Below are 18,412 nucleotides of genomic sequence, written 5' to 3'. Positions count from 1 at the left end.
GTTATGAATGTAAGACAATTCGTAAAAGCAACGTACTGCAGTATACTGACAATTTCACAGGTAATGACAAAAGACGGAGGTTCTGTTCACGGTTTACTGGAGTCCATACATTTTGAAGCTAATTTTTAAAAATAAGCAAAAAACATATTTTGAACCAAAGAAGAAAATGTTCCTTTTTTTCTTTTTCTAATCTTGTACTTGTGTTAATTGTTAAATCAGATCTTAACTCATGGGGAAAAACGGTCCACTCGATTTGTGTAACATATTGACAAGACTGTCAGCTTTTAAACAGCATGGTGATGCATAATTTACTTTGTTTACAGAATTGATCATTCCCATACAAACTAGAATTATATAATGTTTAAAAAGATATTGAGAGGAAATAATTTTGGAAACCACATAAGTATATCATCCTTCACCACTGAGCCTTGAAAGACTACTTCTAGGGTAGACAGCAAATGCAAAGGGTCTCTTGAATAATGTAATGTAATACTTCAGTATTGATCAAAGCTCTGGAAACTTCCCTTATGCTTTATAACGTTTGGTTGTGTTGTTTAGCTGTATTAACATTAAATTTCAAACAATCTGTAAAAGAAGGAATATCCTTCAATTATTGCTCTCCCTTCCTGATGAAGGCAGCAGAGATCTATCTCATTTCCAGATTAAATGGTGGTTTTGCTCAAGGTGCCATTTCTGTTAGAAAAAAAATAGCTAGAATAGGATGAATGTCTGAAAAAAAACAAACAATATCAAATAAATTATTTTCTATATATGAGTAGCAAAGCTATTTCGTGGCTTATTGATCCTAACTCTCAAAGTGCCATTACTTGAAAGTGTCTGACAAAACTGGAATTATTTTTCTTATGGGTGCTGTGAGTCTGCCTCATTTATCTGAGGTATATATGTTTTCAGAGAGTATGTTAAGTATGTAAACTTAAATATTTTATGCAGTATAGAATGATAAAAATAAGGTTATTGTTATGTAAAGTAGAATGATATAATGATATATGTAAAGTATAACAAATATTAGTGGGGTGTCAACATGCTTAGCAATTCTGATTTCTTTGAAATGGTGCTTTGACATAAAAGCAAAGCACAAATCTTCATTGCCGCACCAGTTTTTCTTGGCAACATGTCACTGAAAAAGCCTGCAGTGAGGTGTGGAAGTCATGTAGTCAGATGTGAGATTTTCAACAGACTGATGCTTTCACACTGACATCAATAGTGTCAGTCAGACACACCAGTGAACCTACTGCCTGTCTGCCATAAGCAATGTGTGAAAAAACAAAAACATGTCACATGGAATTAGTGTGTCCTTTAGGGACATGGCACCAAAAGTAAGAATGTCTGCCTGCCCTGCACAGACCACTGAGCCCCTTATTTTGGACTTAGTATTGTTTGGTTGGTCTGTGGCGGCTGCCAGTCTGTTTTAATGGTGTGTGTATATGTCTGGAAGCTTTGTGTGTGTATTTGCGAATGGATTTTTACATGTCTGCGAAATTTTATGATAATGTTTGTGTTAATATTGCAGGTTGGGTACTTCTGTAGTACCTTAGATGTCTTTTAGATGGCAAAACCGGCTTGAGGTTCTGAGAAGCAAATGCTGTTCTGGCAGTTTGTTATTGATCTTGGATTTAGATAGGTGAATCCAGCCCTCTGGACTTTGGTCATAGTTCCTGATTTCCTGCCATAGTGAAAGGCATGAGGGAGGAGAGAAGGGAGGGGGTTGTGGTAGCTAGGGGGTGTGGGACTGAGCAGGAAATGCTTCTCATTTAAAAGCGATCCTTATTGCCCGGAACTTGTGGTGCGTAGAAATCCAGCCCTTAAAGCTGAACAGATTGACTGAAACTACCTAAAGTAGCTGAGGTGGTGTTCGCTTCTGGCTCTGTCCAGTTCTCTCCCTCCTGTTGTCTCATCTGTCACTTTCTTTTCTGTCCTTTCCTGCCCAAGCTGATGAGGGGGTCTGGTGGTGTAGGGGTGGGGCACTACAAATGCCTTGAAAGATGTGACGCTGGACTGAAAGACGTGATGAAAGAGGGAAAAAAAGGCTGAGGTTGAATTTTTTTAAGACCATGAGTGAAACAAGAAAAATGACGAGAAAGGAGTCGCATGTGATTCAGCATATTGGTTAGTACTGTAATGTATTGTTTTGAACTTTTCTCTTGACTTTCTGAATATTGAACACATTTACATATTTGTAAATACCAAGGGGCTTATTTCTCATTTTAAGTGCTGAAAAATGAGGTGGCTGTGCTAGCAGTTGGTAGTTATTTGCTGGGTTTCTGTTTTACATAAAATAAAATTGCACTTGTGCCTTGCAGGCTCTTCAAAATCACATGCAGGGATCAGCCTGGTGCAAACATGCATGCACTTGTGTCAGGTGTCGGTGTTAAGATTTTATTTTTTACTCAGTTCCTAATTCACCCACTGGAAAGATTGGATATTTATGAATATTTGTTTCATATATAAATGCTCAGCTGGAGCTCTGATGTTGTGACACTCCATGTAAGATGGGTTTTCTGCCTTTCTGTTAGTGTTCAATGATACCATGTGGTATTATGCTTTTGTACTATATAAACATGCAGGTGCTTCCGGAACTTTAGTCCCCAAATTCATGCAGGACATTTTCGATGATGTGTTATTACCAGTCACATTTGTTTGACTGCTTGTGTTGTTTCCTGACTACAGTATATTACAGTCCACTGTTTCTCTTTAACTTTGGATATATTATTTTTCACTGGTGACAAAACAATCCCGATTCATGTGTAACTTTATCCAGCCCATCCTTGCTATAGAAGTAGAATGGCACATTATGTGATGTGGGATGAGCTCACAGAGATCGTCCACAGCTTGATTTAGACGGCTTTCTGAGCCGTGGCAGTTAATGGCTTTTTGTGTCAGATAAGTGGTTTGTCCTGGTAAAGTTATCTGCTCTTAGAAATGTACCTGTAACCTATTTTTAGACACTGCTATGCATCTCAGAGCTGCCTTCTAAAAAGTTGAGCAGAATAATTTAATTAACAATACATTAGCCTAAACCCTGTGCATTTCCTGGAGAGTTGTTTTTTTTTAAATCAATGGTTATCTAAATTACTTACTATTCCCAGTATAGTCTAGAACAGCGGTGGCCAATCTTATCCGCAAAGGGCCGGTGTGTATGCAGGTTTTTGGGGTAACCTTTAGGTCAGCTGTTCAAACCCAGATCTGAGGACTCCTCAGCCAATCAGTCCTCTAATTAGTAATATAATTAGGGAGCTGCAAAGAAAACCCGCATACACAGCGGCCCTTTGCGGATAAGATTGGCCACCCCTGGTCTAGAATGCCTGATTCTGTGTACACTTATACTGAACATATTAGTAGAATACGTATTTTTTTGCGGGAACACCCGACTGCTTCAGTGTTTCCAAAATATTCTGTTCAATAAACCTGAAGGATGGTAGCCAGCACCCCAGTCCGTGGAACGTGCAGATCCATCAAGCTATAAGAGACGGTGCCTTGAAAGTCTCGTCAGATTCTACTCTTGCTTTTGTGTCTGAATGTGGGTAACATTCCCGTTATGTCTTTCTGCAGTGTTTGTATATGCACCAACTCCACTGTAACACTCAGGTCTCTACCCTTCTCAATGCCCTTTCCTCATTTTACCTTGTAAATCTCATTCACCCGGAAAGGAGTCAATAGGTGCTTCAGTGCCTGCCTCCTGTGTCTTCGACAATGGGTCCAAAGGCCATGTGGGGTTCATGTATGCATCTTGTGGGCCTTAATGCCTGCAGTATGGTAAAGCAGCACATTAGGATAAACAGACAGAGTCCCAGGACCAGGAGCTGTCATAGTTTGGCTACAGCACTGTTGGTCAGTAGCAGCTCTGCAAGCTGGGATTGAAAATGCTGGGTGTTCAGATTTCAGTTGGGTTTTGTGCATCCATGCTTCTTCACAGACTTCTGCCTGCAGAAGCGCTGTAGAGCATTGATGGATGGGAGGCATTCTGTGCATTCATATTTGGAGAGCAGCTAAAAAGAGCTCACTGGCTTGGAAACTATGGCTGCAGGCATTTTCACAGTGGCTGTAGAAACTGCCAAGTCCTAAAATGGCGGTGAAAAAATTGTGGTAGAGAGTGTAAGAAAGAAACAGACAGGAAAAAGGGGAAAATCAGTAATTGCAAAGTAGTTAATAAAGAAGACACATGTATGACAAGGCTAAAGTGTAGGAAGAGGATTAGTGTTTGTCAGGCAGATATATGCAGGATATCAGGCTTTTTAATAGGATTTGCCGTGAGTTTCATGTGATGCACTAGGTTATTCTGTAGGTGTCAGTAACATTATGAACTCATCAGCACTGCATTGTGAAAACATGCAGGTTGCATTTATGAATTTTGCCTTACGGCTTAGTGTCTCCACATTCTCCTTTTAAGTGATATTAAACCTTAAAATTGACCCCTCACCATGCATCGTGTGTGTGTATAGGGTCACTAATATTCACTTAGTTATTTAAATAATTATACATCAAAGCATTTAAGTCATTGTAAAAATTCTGTATTTTATTGAATGTAAATGAACAATGTCACTCCTACTGAATGAAAGACAAACGTTAACAGTCAGATTTCAAGATGGAAAGATTCCTTTATTTCTGGACACTGGAAGAATCTTGCTGTTAGGCAGACTGTGATGAAAATGCACATATAGTCTGTTCATAATTCAGTCATACTCATGAACTCAGTATTTCTACTTCTGAATTCTTCTCTCTCTCTTTTTTCGTTTTCCCCCCTCTTTCTGTTCCCCGTTTAATATTTTCAGTTCAGCATTGCTTCTAGGGTGTTTATAGGGCTTGTTCTCAATGAGATTCGTCTGTCAGATTAAAGGGTAAATAATTTTGTGTGCTGCAGGAAATTGTCTCTGTAGTGGCAGGTGATTATTTTACTTGCATGTCCACCTTTCCTCTCCTTTCTTTTTGATAGAATTCATCACACTAGTCATTTATTCAGTCATTTGTGCTGTAGTGGCTTCAGGGTTCCTGGAAAATTCACCCCTCAGGCATCTCTAAAAATATATAGACCCATGTAAAAAAATGTGATATTTTAATTTAAAAATGATGGGAATAATGGTCATAGTTCTGCATTAATTTAGGCGTTTCTGTTGTTTTAGATGCAAACAGAAGGTGTGAGCCTGATGAGTTGTACCTTCAGTTCCTTGTCAATAAAACTGGTCAGGTGGGGGTGAGGGTTCCCCACAATAAAATTTGCCAGGCAAAAATACAGGACAAATTCTGTATTTTCATAGATGAATACAATAAAACAATATTTTATTTTTTAGAACGGGATCATCTGCACACTGCAATGGACAAGCTTTTAAAACTAATTAATAGCCTAGTTCATCTAAAAAGTGTGTTAACGGTTTATTTATTTATTTATTTATCTCAAATGTTGGATATAGCCTGTCAAGACTGCTCACTGACAGGAGCCTGCAAAGAAGGCTTGGTGAACACACTGTTACTGCAGTGGGTAATACTTGTGAAATGCTGTGCTATAATAGCCTTTTTTAACTGTCAGAAACGTATGCCAGAAGGCTAACCTTAACCTTAGCCAAACCTTACATTTACTTTGCTTTGTGTGTCGCCTAAGCCTGCTTTCCTGACAGAGGTGATAATCGCATGTTGGTCAGTCAGATATCGACACCGGGTTACTTGTCTGAGATTGTCAGTTACCAATAATATCATCATGTCACCCAGCCTGATTGGCCGGTGAGGAAGTTTTTCGGTTTATGCAGTTAATTGTCCTGGTGACTTGGTGGTGCAGTGGCTTGGTGGGTAGCATTGTGACAGCATGTTTCTAGGCTTATGGTTTCAGGTGAATTGATTTCTTTATTCCCCTAGGGAGAGTTTTCCCTGTGCTCATCCAGGAGCTCCCCTGCCTTTTTCCACTGCAACCCTGTACTGGATAAAAGCTGATGGAAAAGGAGTATTTGGGACTCTAGTGCTGGTGTTTTATAATTTATTCAGTGAAGAAGATGATAAACAGCAGCCTTGTCTTTCGCTTCCTTTATCCATTGCTTCAACTCTTTCTCTTTTGGGGGGATTTATGTTGCTGTGGGGTCTTGATCTAGGCACTGCATAGGGGTGCCAGTGGCATTGGGAAGAGCACTGGAGTAACACTACACTCTTGTTTTATTTTGATACAGCTAGGCAGTTAGACAGATGAGAGAGAAATCTTTCGCTTATGAAACTGGGAATATCTGCTAATTACACCCTCAGGCAACATTCCTGAAAATGCTTCTGAATTTTTAATTGCTTGGTGAAGTACCAAAATTCTTAAGTTTCTCTTACCTCCATTAAAAGGACAGGAAGATTTTGTCCATATTGTAGTTGCTTAGTATACTAGTTTTAAAAAATACCTGAGCAGCTTTTGGCCAAGCTTTTAAGGAACTAGACAATGTGAGCCTGCCAGTTCCATTCCTAGCACAGAAGCACTGTTTTGGTAGTGAGTGAGGTGCAGAACCAGAAGTGCCCAATAAATATGCCTCTGATTTTATGAGGAAATTGTTAGATATGCATCTAAGTGACTACATGGCATATTTTATAAGCAAAAATATGAAGAGTGGTGGTTGGGCGACGTGGACCTGTCAGCTAATGCATTCTGACATAGACACTTCAGCCTAAGGAAGTGCTGGACCCCAGCATGCAATGGCTCGTCCGTTAGGCCTCTTGGCAGCTGTGTTTAATGTGTCAGTCTGAATCTGACCCTGATAAGTCTGTCTCTGTGGCAGTACAGCTACCCACAACCTGTTTTCCAGTGTAGTCAGCCTTTATCCATTTATCCATCTGTGAAATTTTCACTGTCTGGCTCTCAACCTCATAGTCGGTTTCTTTCCTCCTTACCTATCTGATGATAAATCTGAAAACATGTCTTAAATTACTATAAAATTAACTTTGTTTTTGAAAGTGAATCAAATGCACCCTCAAATACAATGCAAGAGCAACAAGTAATAACTTGACTTGCCTTTGATAGGCCTACATGTTATAATGAAATACATTTTTACATGAGTAATTAAAAACCAGTCTGTAAATGGCAGGTCTGCATGCATGCATTTGGGGGACAATTTTGCATACAGCATGTGTGCTGGGTGATCAGTCAAAGAAATATTCCTTTAACCTTGTTGGCTTATTAAAACTGTGTTTTGTCACTTTTGCTTGATGTATCTTACAGCATTCAAGCAAAATAAATAATATCTACCAGTACTTTACTCCATTATCATTTTTCTCAAGGACAGAAAGTTTGTACTTGTAAAACCACCCCAGAAAACAGCTGCCAAAGCACTGTTTACAAACCCCTGAGAAATTACATGTGCTGCCTTAGCAAGCATGAATGTTACAGCTTGCTGCGCAAAAATCTCAAAATACAACAAAGCAACGCCCAAAATGAATGGTGTGGTGGTTTGCTGCTATTGTCATTTTACTCATGCCTTTAAAGTTCTGCATCACTTCTCACCATTTTGCTCTCCCCTTTTCGTCCTTCCGGGCTCTTAACTGGTGAATGCAGTGATAATGAGAACTGGGGAGATGAATCATTAAAGTGTTGTCTCTTCATTGTCTCTGCTCGCTTCTCTAATAATTCCACTCTCTGAATTCATCGCTTCTCTCTGCACTGGATCTCATAGGGGGGCTCACAGCTACCTCCTTGGGCTCTAAAATGCATAGATTCAACACAGTTTTACCTAAATAGCTTCAATGATAACTATGACATTAATTATATGAATGATGTATGCAATGTCTTACTTAGTTTCCTTACCAGCTGAGCATTAGTGCCGGACACAGATGTTCCCAATAACTCTTTATAAATAAAAACAACAGCAAATTTCATATAATCTTTTATTTGTTTATTGTACACTGATAATGTAATGATACACAGATTGAAACGAGCTGAAATGTTGCTGAAGTTGCATTACTTTGATTTGACCAGTAGAGGGAGGAAAAACCATATTTTGTGTCTTTATTGCTGTAGTTCATTACGTATTTTTAATATATAAATATGTAAATATCAACTATGACACTAAATTTATCTTTCATCCACACTTGATGACGTGATGTGGGGTTTAAAGCAGAAAGCAATACGCCTTTTAGTTTTCATGTTCACCAAAGTAGCCATTCTGCTGCAAAGCAGGTGTGTCCTGCTTACCTTGATATTTTATAGCAATTTCTTTCCATCTAAAATGGTAACAGACAACCCTGTTTGATAAAGACAAAACTGTGTGTATTTTTATAAATATGTAGATTTTTATAGCCACAATGTGCTCAAATACTCTGGCTTTTATACAATATACCTATACACAAAAATGCTTGCACTCCAGTAGGTACTCTTTAGTGAATTTTTTTCCCCAAAATGCTTTAAAACCAATGTGTTGAGAACAAAAGACTGCATAATAAATAAATGTAAATGAAAAGGCAAGATAAGCCTTTGTCAGCATGTTTTTTGTGAGCATTCATAGTTTATATGCTTCTACTAGGTGCTTATTCTACTCATAATTAGTTTAAAATACTTTGCGCAAATCAGTGTCCCAATTACACTCTAGCACAGATATTGTCGGTAATCCACAGCCTATTGAAAAAGCAGCTGGTATAAAGGTCCTGCTTAAATGTGCACTCATCTATTTTTATGCAAGAAGTAATTACCTTTTTTATAGTTATCAGAGAGTTTGCGAAAATAATAAATTCTGGCATGCTTCATGTATCACACTTTGCTGTCGCTCCGAATCAGGATATGGTAGCAGGGTCTCAGCAGGACTGTATAGAACAGTTCTTCATAGCCATGCATCTGTGGGCCCTCTAGCATCCCCCTACTGGCCCCCCACTCCCCAGCAGTGTAAACACTCGGCTCCAGAGGAATGTTGGACTCACTGACCTCACAGCGCAGGCTCTGCTGCGGTTCACTCGGTTCAAGCTGGCCGCACAGTGCCCTGAGCGCCTCAGTGCTCTCATGCCCGTTGCCGTGGAGCCGTCTGCGCGTGCGGAGCTCAGCCATCCCCTTGCAGAGATGTGGCCCCCACCCCCTCGCCCCACATGTGTAAGATGACAAGAACTCGAAAGCCCAGGACACTGCACCAGAGTATTGTAGCTGCTGTACTGAAGCTATTACTAGATGAACACTGATAAAATTATCAAATAGTATTCAGCAGTGGACCTGGAGGTGTTATTTTGGAATATATATTTGACATATTTGACATATATTAGGAAGTCTTAAATATTCTACTACTAGAGCATTCCAAAATTTAGACATTTTAAGATGATATTTGTTTTTTTTTTCAGTTTTAATTGATGTCTTACCGATTTAATTGATGTCAAGTATAATGTCCGGATGATATGATAATCAGTTGTCAGTCAAAGCACTTGCATAAAATCCAGCAATTACATTGTCTCTATTGTGGAATTTTAATGTGATTAACATCAGTGAAATGAAGTGTGTGAACTGTGTGCTCCTCCTTAGCACCATGTTATTTATTCATTGCTGCATTCTTCTTCCCAGAATGAGCAGACGGCCCTCAGGTCTGTTTCTGGACAGTGGCCGGTAAATAGCTTTGGATTGGCTAAAGTTAGATCAAAGCAGACAGCATCTGTCAGTGTGCATGAAGGCAGGGTAAAATTGATGCTTGACCTGGTCGCTGCTCTGATATGCACTTGGCCATTTTTAGCCGACCGAGCACCTCCTCCACCTCCCCCCATCTCAGCACGGAACCTGAGAGCTCCTGGAGGATGTGTGCTCTAATGTGTGCAGGGGCAGTGGGCAGTGCTCTGATAGGTGTAGACTGTGCTGGTGTTTGTGGGCAGCACTCTGATAGGTGTAGACTGTGCTGGTGTTTGTGGGCAGCACTCTGATAGGTGTAAACTGTGCTGGTGTTTGTGGGCAGCACTCTGATAGGTGTAGACTGTGCTGGTGTTTGTGGGCAGCACTCTGATAGGTGTAGACTGTGCTGGTGTTTGTGGGCAGCACTCTGATAGGTGTAAACTGTGCTGGTGTTTGTGGGCAGCACTCTGATAGGTGTAGACTGTGCTGGTGTTTGTGGGCAGCACTCTGATAGGTGTAGACTGTACTGGTGTTTGTGGGCAGCACCCTGATAGGTGTAGACTGTGCTGGTGTTTGCACCCTTTCCATTAGTTAGTTAGTAGTGCTTAATCATTAGTGTTTTACATTGTTATTTTTCGTGCCACTACAGTAACGCATTTTAGAGTGACATAAATATTGTGTTCTTTGTCTTGTAGTTAATGTAAATTTTCTTTTCTCAGTGATTTGGTAACTACTGGTAGTAGTTAATATGGTATTGAGTGTGTGTGCTTACAGGGAGAGGTGAGGGCGAGGCCCTCCTGAGCTTCTATGTGGCAATCGGACTCGACACTCGGCTCTGATTTCTTTAAGCTGAGTAAACGTATCCCTGGAGTTCAGTCCTGTGATATGGGATTGGGGAGGGTGGGTGGTTGAATGGGAAATTTTACCTGAACAAGGACTTTGATTGTGCCCCCTGCACAACGGGACTGAGATCTGTGTAATCTATCATTTTTTTTTTCAGAAAGAGGGACACTGTTTGCTCCAGGTCAGGGATGAAAGCTTTCTCATGCACCGTTTCTCACATTTTTTAAAGGGGGATACTGAAATGTTTGACTGCTGCCTTCCTGTATCTCAGTAGTATTATGATGGCAGTCATAAGGTGACAGTTGAATGTGCAGGAAACTATTTTACGTTGTAACGGGTCTGGAACTGTTTCTGCATTTTTTTTTATTTTTGTACTCTAACATCTGCCTTTGAAGTCTTTATAGAAAGGGTGAATAACTTATAGAAATATATCTGAATAGACCTTGATAGGAGATAAGACAGGCAGACAGACAGACAGCAGGGACTATGCCTCCCTCTGCTGGCAACATTACATCAGTGCACCGGAGACAAGGGCAGAGGTACCTCTGAATAAGTGCATGAAATAAGTCAGTGGTGCATCGAAGCTACAAGTTGCTAATTTATTCTTCTTTAATTGCTCACCCTCTATTTTTAAGCAGAGTGTTTTGGGTGTTGCTTTTATTTTTTAAGGAGGTGTCTTTGTTCAAAGTGAAATGTATCCGTATAATTTTCACCTAATTAGGTTGTTGAATATTTACTCAAACTAAATAAGTATTCTGAATAATCATATGTTTGCTGAACCTGACTTTCACTTCACAAACTCCAATGTCACATGTACATCATTAGTGCCTGAACGCAGAAACAGTTTTATCCAGAAGCCTGTGTGCTGAGGTTCTAAAAGGCCAGAGTTAGACAGTTAGAGGCACTGACATAGAATGATAGATTAACAGATGGCTGGAAATATAGATGTGCTAAATTATTCATCAGGTTTGGAGCTTTGGCCTTGGGTCATCTGAGGCCATTTTCACTGCGAGCCAATAGAGGGTTACGGAGACAGAGTGACAGTGTTACTGCCAGTGTCAAAACACTCAGCAAAATTAGCTGACAGTCTCCTTCAGCTTCTGAAGGGGCTTAACTATTATGCTTATCATTTAAAGCCTCTTGATATATGGTATTCATTCATAACAATAATATTGAAGTACACTGTGTGTATGGGTATGTGTGTGTGTTTTTGTTCCCTAATATTGTGTGGGTGTTTTCTGGGCACGTGGGCTCAAACAATACAAATTAAGCATTGAAAGTTCACATTAAAAACCTGTTCTACAAAAATGGAGATATTAAAGCTATGTGAATATAATTTGATCATAATGATTAGTTTAGACCTGTGGCGCTGCATTTTTGCCTTGTCATTATGATCTTCCACCAGGTGAGGCAGCAGAGTGTAGCTGTCCCAAAAGGTGTTTAACACACCTAACCTTCTGTATAATGATGCACATTACAGGAGATATTATAAATTTCACAGTCACTCACTAGCTTACTTAATTCAATTACTAGTTCAATTGCTTTAGCAGGCCGTCACACCTATAACACCATATGTTCTGTTTACAAGCTCTCACATACTCCTGCAAATACTCACCAACCTTTGCCAGGCAGTGGGGCAGTGGACCAGAGAGGGAGCAACATGTCTTCAGCAGGCACAGGCTGTCTGCTGCCATGGCAACCAGCATGGATTGCCCCGCCTTTGGTTCCATTTGCCTGGAGTAGTGAGGAGAGATGGAGCGACGGGGGTCAAAGAGAAGTAGCAATGGGAAAAGCAGGGCTGTGGGGGGGCTTAGAGGGAAAAGAGCCAGAGAGGTGGACGGTGGCAAGGTGCTGTACTTCAGCAGATGAAGAAGATCAAGGGGTGTCAGTAACAGGTGAGGAGGAACGTCAATAAAAGGCGTGGGCAGGGAAAAGGGAGGAGAATGCTGGGACATTCAGAGGCCAGGAAATACGAGGCAGAGGGAGAGAAAGAATATGGGAGAGAAATAAGAGAAAGGAAAAGGAGGGATGGGGAGGGGGGGAGGTAGGAGGCGAGTGGGATGTCAGGGCATCTGAGGACACACAGTGAAAAAGCTCCACTCATGCAGACATCTTTCATAGCTGTCTGATGATTGCACATCCAGCCACTGAGAATAAACACTGGCACAGCAGAGTCCCTGGCCAGGTGCCCCCACTACACAGTCCCTGGCAAAGCAGCAGGACCTAAAATGGCTTCTGCAAGACACCAGCAAAAGTAAACGCAGAACAATATTGGTGAAACACCCTCCATTTTTCAAGAGAGATGGCATTTTCTCCATCCTCTTGTAACTATACTGTGTGACTCTGGACTTAGATGTATGTCTGGGCTTAGTGGGCCTGTCAAAACATACACTGGCTCACCATAATTGTGGTGGTTGGGGTTGTCCATTAATGCTCAGAACGTTCTCTCCACGCCACGCTGTGCTTTGGTGAAGTGTATTTTGTCACTTGCTGAGAACCTGTCACCTTCACCAGCACACTGTCTTACCTGTAATGCATGTTAAAATTTAGAAATCTGACAGAATGATGTTGTATATTTCAAGGTTTCTGGGCAGCATATAATGAGCAAAAATAATGAGTAGATTTATTTATGTTGAATATAAATACAGACTATATCTGAAATTAATAATGCCAAACTAATGGAAGCAGTGATCGTGTTTAACTCCCCTGAGCATTTTATTTACTCACTAAATATTGTCACTAAATAGCAGTAGTGACAATAGCATTAAAACCTCAAACCCACAAGGTGAACTATGGGTAACGAATAGGAAGCTTTATTACCCTGTATAATGATTCTGTAATAAGGCATCCTAACTGGAATGTCAGCAATTGTTTAACAATTTCTCCCTTCATTCTGTCCTGTAGCCTTGTATGACTTTTCACAGAGCAACTTGGTGACTTGGCATAATATTTTATTATTCTACCAGTTGAATCCCTCAAAATATGAATGCCGTTTTGTGGAGTAGGGCTGGTAGCGGTCGCTGTCTCATTGAGTGCCGTAATGAGAACAGCTGAGGTGACGTGGGTGCGCTGTAACTGACAGCTGTACAGTTGCGCAGTCAGGGGACAATTCCACAATTCAGTGGCACCATTGCTGATAATGCTGCTTTAATATGTTGTTAGATATATAATATATTGCTTAATATGAATTGTTTCATTTAGCTTAACAGCAAGCACTTCAGCAGCAGTGTAAGCTATGAAGAGTACAGTGCCTACTTGCCCATACTGTACAAAAAGCTAAAGAATACAGTGCCTACTTGCCCATACTGTACAAAAAGCTATAGAATACAATGCCTACTTGCCCATACTGTGCAAAAAGCTATAGAATACAGTGCCTGCATGCTTGCCCATACTGTACAAAAAGCTATAGAATACAGTGCCTACTTGCCCATACTGTACAAAAAGCTATAGAATATAGTGCCTGCTTGCCCATACTGCACAATAAGCTATAAAGACCACAGTGCCCACCTGGCCGCACTGTACAATAAGCTATAAAGAGCACGGTGCCTACCTGGCCGCACTGTACGATAAGCTATAAAGAGTACGGTGCCTACCTGGCCGCACTGTGCTATAAGCTATAAAGAGTACGGTGCCTACCTGGCCGCACTGTACAATAAGCTATAAAGAGCACGGTGCCCACCTGGCCGCACTGTACGATAAGCTATAAAGACCACGGTGCCCACCTGGCCGCACTGTACGATAAGCTATAAAGAGCACGGTGCCTACCTGGCCGCACTGTACGATAAGCTATAAAGAGTACGGTGCCTATCTGGCCGCACTGTGCTATAAGCTATAAAAAGTACAGTGCCTACGTGGGCGCACTGTACAATAAGCTATAAAGAGTACGGTGCCTACATGGGCACACTGTACAATAAGCTATAAAGAGTACGGTGCCTACCTGGGCGCACTGTACAATAAGCTATAAAGAGTACGGTGCCTACATGGGCACACTGTACAATAAGCTATAAAGAGTACGGTGCCTACCTGGCTGCACTGTACAATAAGCTATAAAGAGTACGGTGCCTACCTGGCTGCACTGTACAATAAGCTATAAAGAGTACGGTGCCTACCTGGGCGCACTGTACAATAAGCTATAAAGAGTACGGTGCCTACATGGGCGCACTGTACAATAAGCTATAAAGAGTACGGTGCCTACCTGGCTGCACTGTACAATAAGCTATAAAGAGTACGGTGCCTACCTGGCTGCACTGTACAATAAGCTATAAAGAGTACGGTGCCTACATGGGCGCACTGTACAATAAGCTATAAAGAGTACGGTGCCTACATGGGCGCACTGTACAATAAGCTATAAAGAGTACGGTGCCTACATGGGCACACTGTACAATAAGCTATAAAGAGTACAGTGCCTACGTGGGCGCACTGTACAATAAGCTATAAAGAGTACAGTGCCTACCTGGCTGCACTGTACAATAAGCTATAAAGAGTACGGTGCCTACCTGGGCGCACTGTACAATAAGCTATAAAGAGTACGGTGCCTACCTGGCTGCACTGTACAATAAGCTATAAAGAGTACGGTGCCTACCTGGCTGCACTGTACAATAAGCTATAAAGAGTACGGTGCCTACCTGGGCGCACTGTACAATAAGCTATAAAGAGTACGGTGCCTACATGGGCACACTGTACAATAAGCTATAAAGAGTACGGTGCCTACGTGGGCGCACTGTACAATAAGCTATAAAGAGTACAGTGCCTACCTGGGCGCACTGTACAATAAGCTATAAAGAGTACGGTGCCTACATGGGCGCACTGTACAATAAGCTATAAAGAGTACGGTGCCTACCTGGGCGCACTGTACAATAAGCTATAAAGAGTACAGTGCCTACGTGGGCGCACTGTACAATAAGCTATAAAGAGTACGGTGCCTACATGGGCACACTGTACAATAAGCTATAAAGAGTACGGTGCCTACCTGGGCGCACTGTACAATAAGCTATAAAGAGTACGGTGCCTACATGGGCACACTGTACAATAAGCTATAAAGAGTACAGTGCCTACGTGGGCGCACTGTACAATAAGCTATAAAGAGTACAGTGCCTACCTGGGCGCACTGTACAATAAGCTATAAAGAGTACGGTGCCTACCTGGTCGCACTGTACAATAAGCTATAAAATACAGAAATATGACTACATTTTGCTCATGTCACGTTCGCCGGGGAGGCGAGCAGGGAAGCAGACGAAAGCAGCCGGACTGACGGGCAAACGGGGTTTATTCAAGGCAGACTGACGGACGAAGCACAACACATGACAATACAATGCCGGATCTGGCAGACATGGGGAGACGCGGACTGATATACACAAGACTTGGTAAACGGAACAGGCAACAGGTGAGAACCATCAGGGCTGAACACGAGGTAATGAGGGGGGCGTGGCACACATCGGGATCGTACGGAGCGGGATATGACAGAACCCCCCCCCAAAGGCGCGCACACCGGGCGCGCCAGAGGAGAGGCGACGGACGAGACGAACCGGGAAAACAGGACCTGAAAAACAAAACAGAACGTCAACCAAAACCAGGGAACAGAACGGAGACACAGAACAAGAACAGGGACGAGACGAAAGACAAGACACGACACAGAACAGGGAAGGCGGACAGACAAACCAGGAAGGGAGACACAGAAGGAGGGGAGAAAGGCGGAACAAAAGGGCCAGGAGTGAACGGAGGAGACAGAGAGGGACGAGGAACAGAGACAGGCGGGACTAACGGAAAGGGAGGAGGAACAAGGGGAGCACGAGGGAGCCCAAGCGGGCGACGGGCAGCGGCCGGAGGGGCCGCAGGCGGGAGGAAGAAGGGAGCTGAAGGGGACCACCCAGGGGCCAAGGGAACGGGACGAGGGAGTGACGGAGGGGACACGGAGGGAGCAGGAGGGAACACCAGTGCAGGCGGGCAGGAGGGGGAAGCCGCGGCAGGCGGAGGCGCAGCCGGAGCCGGCGAAGGCGCCGTCCGACGCACAGCCGGAGCAGGGGGGCCCGGAGGCGACCGACATGGAGCCGGAGGAGGGACCGAGGACCGGCACCGAGGATCCAGGGGAGGACCCGACGGCGACCGCCGACCCCGAGCCGGAGGACCCGCAGGCGGCCCCGGAGCCCCAGCCAAGGCGAGCGAGGGCGAGCCAGGGGGCAGGGCGGGCGGGAACCGGGCCCCACGCCTATGGCCCCGTCCCTTTCGGGACACTGACAGGCGGGGTCCTACGGGGCGTCGGCTTTGCCGGGGTAAGGGTGAGGGAGTCAAGGCCTTCACAGAGGCGACAGGCAGGGCAGTCAGAGCCGCGGGCGTGGCCGCAGGCGGGACAGTCAGAGCCGTTGGCGTGGCCGCAGGCGGGGCAGCCGGAGCGGCGGCCTCAGGCGGGGCCGCGGGCAGAGCGGCGGCCTCAGGCGGGGCCGCGGGCAGAGCGGCGGCCTCAGGCGGGGCCGCGGGCAGAGCGGCGGCCTCAGGCGGGGCCGCGGGCAGAGCGGCGGCCTCAGGCGGGGCAGCCGGAGCGGCGGCCTCAGGCGGGGCCGCGGGCGGAGCCGGCTGGACAGGCGAGCAGGGCTGAGCCGGCTGGACAGGCGAGCAGGGCTGAGCCGGCTGGACAGGCGAGCAGGGCTGAGCCGGCTGGACAGGCGAGCAGGGCTGGCCGGACAGGACTGGCGAGACGGGCAAGTCAGGTACGTGGCCCGCAGGGGGTGCTGCAGGCAGAGCAGGGACCACTGTAGGCTCCTCGGGCATACGGTCAGCAGGGGGCGCCTCAGCGGGCGCCGCCAGCACGCGACCAGCAGGAAGTGCCGCAGCGGGCGTACGGTCAGCAGGGGGCGCCTCGGCGGGCGCCGACAGCACGCGACCAGCAGGGGGCGCTGCAGGCAGAGCAGGGGCCACTGCAGGCGCCTCGGCGGGCGCCACCAGCACGCGGCCAACAGGGGGCGCCTCGGCGGGCGCCGCCAGCACGCGGCCAGCAGGGGGCGCAACCGCGGCCGCCTCAGGCAGTGTAGGCGCCGGCAGGACAGGCAAGACGGGCAGTTCAGGTGCCGGCTGGACAGGCAGTTCAGGTGCCGGCAGGACAGGCAGTTCAGGTGCCGGCAGGACAGGCAGTTCAGGTGCCGGCAGGACAGGCGAGACAGGCAGTTCCAGTGCCGGCAGGACGGGCGCCGCCGTCCCGTGGTCAGCAGGGGGCGTCTTGGCAGGCGTCGCCACCCCGCGGCCAGCAGGGGGCGCCTCGGCGGGCGCCGCCAGCACGCGGCCGACAGGGGGCGCCTCGGCGGGCGCAGCCTCCACGCGACCAGCCACCGGGACTGCAGGCAACGCAGGCAGGACAGACGGGTCAGATGGGACAGGCGGGTCCGGCAGGACAGGCGAGACAGGCAGGACAGGCGGGTCAGGCAGGACAGGCAGGACAGGCGGTGCCGCGGGCAGGTCGGCGGCAGCTGCAGCCGGCAGCGCAGCCGCGGGAAAACCGGCTCTAGAGACCCGGGGAATCGCGTCTCTCACCGGGCTTATCCCTTTTCCGTGCAGGCGTTCCGGCCGGTACGGATCTGCCCACCGCGGTGGCGGCAGCTCACCATGGACGCCGAGCAGGCGGGTAGCGGCGAAGTCATCCCAGGGCAGCGGTGAGCCCTCATGCTCCCTGGCTAACTCCCAGGCTGGGAGCAGAGTGCAAGCCCCCAGGTAGAGCGACGGAGCCTCCTCCTGCTGCACTCTCTTCCGCCGCTTCTTGCTGCTGGCAGGCGAGAGCGGAGCCACCGCGAACGCTTCGTCCTGGCTCCAGGCGACGCGTTCGCCTCTCAGCCGTGCGAGGCGCTTGCTGAGACGGCGTAGGAGCTTGCGTGCCCGCTCGAGCGGGTACGCTTGTCCTGGCGGGCGCTCTTCCGCGAGGAGGTCCGCGCCCCGGGTGGCCAGCTCCAGGGCTACAGGATCCTCCAGGACAGTGGGTTGGGAGCGCCAGAACACGAAGTCTTGCAGGAGACCGAGCCGGTGGTGCTCGGTCTCCCG

Source organism: Paramormyrops kingsleyae, chromosome 17 (assembly GCF_048594095.1).
Source record: "Paramormyrops kingsleyae isolate MSU_618 chromosome 17, PKINGS_0.4, whole genome shotgun sequence".
NCBI lineage: Eukaryota > Metazoa > Chordata > Actinopteri > Osteoglossiformes > Mormyridae > Paramormyrops > Paramormyrops kingsleyae.
This window is presented reverse-complemented; position numbering follows the sequence as displayed.